We start from the raw sequence: 5543 nt of genomic DNA, 5'->3' as shown, positions 1-5543 counted from the left end.
GCCGGCCGCGCTGCGCACTGACGCGGCTCCGTCAGGAGGAGGAGGAGGAGGAGGAGGAGGAGGAGGAAGAGCAGAGGAGGACCACTGCAAGGAGCGGCTGCAGGTGCATCGCAGGAGAGCCGGGAGGAGAAGGTGTGAGCTCGGAGCGCTCCTCCTCCTCCACCTTCCTCCCGACGCTCCTCCCGGTGTCGAGGCGCCACCTGGCGCACTGTGGAGGGATTACACACAACACAAGCACGCGCGCGCGCACACACACACACGCATGTTTGTATTTCTATCCTTGTGAGGACCTGCCATTGACTCCCATTCATGTCTAACTCCTAACCCTGACCCTGACCCTAACCCTAACCCACTCCAAAACAAAGCGCAGCCCTAAAGAAATGTTTTTTGCACTTTTTCTTTTTTCAGTAACAACAACATGGTCAAGAAAACACTGTTTCCCCTCATGGGGACCCAAAAAATGTCCCCATGAGGCACATTGTGGCAGGTCTTCCTAATGTCCACACAAGGATAGAAAAACCCGTACACACACACACACACACACACACACACACACACACACACACACACACACGACACGATTTCCTGATTAAAATAATTTTTCGTAATTATTTCTCTTAAAACTTTTTCTCATTTTAAATGCAGCTCAAAATGATTCTCAATGAATTAAACACTTTAAAATGTGAAGCTACTTAAAAATTGCACGTACATTTATTTGTATATGGACAAAATAATCTTATAAATATTTAATGAAAAAAATGTTTTGCTGCATCATTACTATATCTGTGTATTTTAGTAGTGCAGAAGAGTGATAGGACATTAAAGTTTATGTGCATTATGTGCATTTTAATGCTTCTGTTAGAATACAGGATGCTTTCAATTTATTCAGCAATATTATTGTTATTATTATTATTATTATTATTATTATCATCATTGATTTTCCTGTTTATTTCCTCCAACTCTATAATAATAATAATAATAATAATGATGATGATGATGGTGATGATAATAATAATAATAATAATAATAATAATAATAATAATAATAATAAAAATAATAACAATAACAATAATAATAAAAAAAATAATGATAATAATAATAACAACACATTTTATTTCGCCTTTCTGGACACTCAAGGACGCTTTACAAAAAAATAAAAACATAACAAATAAACAAAACAACAGAAAACATAACAGCGAATACAGATTATTTTTGTTGTATGATTTTGTTTTGTCAAAAACATGGCAAGTTTTTGAAAGCTGTGTCCATTTACACAGCACAGCGGAAACACTGAAAGCGATGGACTTATGATAGACGTCTGTTTTTATCATTATATTCTGCACTTTGAGTGAAAGTCCTTTAGAAATGAATCTATTATTACCTCCGCCAGGAGGTTATGTAATCATGTCGGTTTGTTGGTTGGTTGGTTTGTTAGCAAGATCCCGGAAAAAGTAATTGACGGATTGCAATGAAACTTTGTGGAAAGGTGGGTCTTGGGCTAACTTAGAATTGATTAAATTTTGGTGCTGATCCGGATCACTGTCTGGATCCAGGAATTTTTTTAAATGATTCTTTATCATTGACAGATAGGGAGTCTTTCACATGGTTGAGCAGGCCCGCCGACAGGGGGCGACAAACGCCTGGTTCACACAAGACGCGCCGCTTTCGACGTGGAAGTGAGAAGCGCCGCGCACCGACTGTCAGATCGGGGCCTCTGTTAACCTGTCTGATGGTTCATACAGGAGGCGTGGGGGAGCCGTGGACCACGGCCGCTCCGCTCCTCTCTATTTTCTCCGCGAGCCGCGCGCCAAGTGCACCGCCAGTTGTAAAGCTGGACAGAGCAGATCGCACCACACAGGAAGTCGGGAACGGAAAATACGAGAGAATCCGGCCAATTAAAATGAAGTAAAATAACATTAATTATGTTGCTTTTCGGTTTTCCTTTTCAGATAAACACACACACAGGGAGAGAGGGCGACAGGGCGGCAGAGAGAGGCACCGCACGCTGCAGCGCTTCGCTCCGATCACACCCCCGATCACAATGCTGTGTGATTATATCTGGTGTTCTTATGGTTGTTGGTGACTGATTTGAGCTGTGGCGGAGGTCTGCGCTCTCTGAGTGCCAAATTCTAGTTCTACTCTTAATTTCATTTAACCAGTAATTTAACTTTTAGTTAGCATGTTGAGTTCAACTCCAGACACAACGTAACAAGCTCAGTGCTGCTCTCCAATGGAGATGGAAAGCAGGAAGGCGTATTGCATAATGAGACTCTAACAGTGTGTGTGTGTGTGTGTGTGTGTGTGTGTGTGTGTGTGTGTGTGTGTGTGTGAGCTACCAAAGGTGTAGTTCAACTGGAAAAGTGTGTATTCGCGTGACACACAGACTCGAAGCTGGATGTTTCATTTCCAGGAGGTGAAGATTCCAGGCGTGACTGGTTCAGCTGCAGGAATGTGGCGGAGCAGGAGTCATTAACAGTCTTTTGTTTGCAACATTTAGTGACTCTGAACTGGAAACCTCAGCAGTACACAGGCGGATTGACTATTATTTTGGCAAATTGGCCCATTTAGCGCAATTAATTAGTCATTTCGAATAGCATACTTACTTTATTTGTGAGGGTGAGCTATTGTTTTTTGGGTTTTTTTATTATTTATTTATTTGTTTCTTTCGTTTAAAACAAGAACAACTGTTTATTCAGAGGTGAGTCGGGGAAGGTTTTCGGGACGGACACAATGGAAGTGAATGGTATTTTTGGTTCCCCTCTTCAAACTCATCAAATACAAAATCCAACAATCCCAAAACACTTTGGTGGACACGTTATAATCCACACATTCACTACGCTGTGGAACACCAACAAATAATACTGTAGCGTTTGACACTGAAGCAAATACTGGGAACTACTTTTTCTTTTGAAATCGCTACGCCCAGACGCCATGTTTAGTAAGTAGTTCTGTCTTAGCAATCTTCGCATAAACAACTCAATCTGGTAATTTTGCTTTAATATTTCACAGCGTAGTGAATGTGCGGATTATAACGTGTCCACCAAAGTGTTTTGGGTTTGTTGGATTTTGTATTTGATGAGTTTGACGAGGGGAACCAAAAATACCGTTCACCTCCATTGTGTCCATCCCGTAAACCTTCCCCGACTCACCTCTGAATAAACAAGAGCTCACCCTCACAAAAAAAGTAAGTATGCTGTTCGAAATGACTAATTAATTGCGCTAAATGGGCCAATTTGCCAAAATGTTGAAGTATCCCTTTAAAGCTCCTGCAGTTCCACAGAAAAGCCTTCAGTTCTACTGTATGCTCAGACCTCCTTTCTTATCCCAAGCCTTTAAAATTACACTAATAATATTAGTAATATTAATAAATGGCATCGATGTTAAAATATACGATAATTCCATCTGCGACCACCAGGTGTCACTGTGTGACAACAGAAAGCTACTATATTGCCCCAAAAACACCTCTCTTAATACTGTTTGACTGACAGAACAAGAAAAACATTTCCTAAACTAAAAAGCTACACTGCCGAAATTAACCTAAAATTTAAAAGCCTTTTATTATGAAAGAATAAATTATTGTGCCTCCTATTTAGTAATAAGCAAAACAAAAACACTGTGTAAGGACTGCATGAACCTCCATAATGTGTCTTTTTAAGGAAACAGACTTTTTTTTGGCAGAAATATTACTTTTTTAATGTATGTTTGTTAACTAAAGGTGGAAAAATCTATTCATCAGTGTGACATTTATGTTTCTTTCCCTCTTCATGATGCATTTTTGACATAATCAATTCATAGTCTGGAATATGGAAAAATCTCTGGTGTTTGTTTTTAAAGAAACTATCAAGCTGGATTGTTCAGCTTACAAACCCATCTTCAATCAAAGCAAAGCACTATGGGATTCATCCACTGACTAAACTCGGATCATAATTTTGTGTGTGTAAACTTGCACATCAGTGTGAGACTAAACAAGACAATTTGATCTAAGAATCCAGCCAGATTGAGAAAAAGTGATAATTTAAGCCAGACCAGTGGCTCATGTCTCCAGTTTCTGAGACAGATGGTGAACAAAGACAGATTCTCCCAATTAAAGTCACCAACAACACACATTTTCTACTTTAATCACGATATTTCTATACTCCTATTATAAACACTGAGGAACATCTGGAAAACACCCTTCATTCTCTCTTTCAGACACCAGCTTCGCCGAGGCCCTGCAGCAGTGTTGAGTTGAGTGGGAGTGTCCCTGAGACCAGAAAACCTGCTGATCTGAAGTGTGCAGGACGGCTGCCTGACAGCTCAGTTTGTCTCTGCGTGGGGACGACGAGGACGAGGATGATGGGACGGGTTCTGTTGGCTCTCGCCGCTCTCTTCCTGATGGCTTCCTGTTCAGCGGAAGGTCAATACTTCTGCTCCGGTTGGGATCGTCCTTGTTACCGGTTGATGGACGAAAATCCGGTAGGCTTCATGCAGTCTTTTCCCATCATGCTTTCTGTTTTGAACACTATATTAAAATTGTGTGTGTGTGTGTGTGTGTGTGTGTGTGTGTGGTTGCAGGACTTCGAGGTTCGCTTGTACGACTCCACCAAATGGCTCTCCACCAGAATAAAGGACAAACCGGTGCCAGATGCTAATGCTGCATTTGGCAGACTGACGGAGTTTTGTAAGAGTCATGCAGAAGCAGGTATTTCAGTCTTTGTACCACAGCTTCATTTGTGACGCCAACAGCTGAAACTGCTCTGTAAAAAAACACTGTGAAGCTCAACTGATCTGACATATGTTTATCATTCTGGTACATTTGTTGTTCAAATTATGAACCGATTACAGTCACTAGGAACATGTATTGAGGCTGTGTTTGCATCTTGTTTCAAGTGAAAACACATCATTGTATTTTCACTTCAGTCAAGATTTGCATTTACATGGCAACGTTTTGAAAATGATATTTATACAGAAACAGCTGAAAAGTTACATGTAGTTTTACTATGAATCAATTAATGGGAGGAGAATGGGGTAAAAACTGGATGTTAGGGATGTTAGGGCTTCCGTCAAAACAGCAGAGATGAACAACAAACAGCTATTTAAGGATGCCTTTGCTTTGCTGTGAGGATTGATGAGGTGTTAAACAGAGAAACCAACGGCTCATGGGTCAGGTCTGTAGAACTGTTTTCGTTTCAGTGACTTTAAACATCCCCAGTGGAACGTCAGGTTTCAAGGTCGTGATCAGTAATTAACGTGCTTTTGATGAATGACACAACTTGTCTGACCTGTTGGAAAAGCGCCAGGGAGCATTTCACCGCGAGTCTTTCTGCGCTTTAGTTGAATGGAGAGAGGACAAACAACAACAGATTCATATCAAAGTTCACATTGTTTGTAGTTTTCATGCAACACCAGCTCATGAAGAGAAGTCAGCGCCCCGGGCACATACTGTACAGCTCCCTGTTAAAAACCCTTGAGGGGACACGCCTCCATGCGCAGGTTGACTGCAGGTCATCCATCTTCCAGTTCATTTCTGATATCATCTGTGTTCATCATCAGTTAAGGCCTCG

This window comes from Salarias fasciatus, chromosome 13 (assembly GCF_902148845.1).
Source record: "Salarias fasciatus chromosome 13, fSalaFa1.1, whole genome shotgun sequence".
NCBI lineage: Eukaryota > Metazoa > Chordata > Actinopteri > Blenniiformes > Blenniidae > Salarias > Salarias fasciatus.
The sequence above is the reverse complement of the archived record's forward strand: the minus strand, read 5'-3'. Positions refer to the sequence as shown.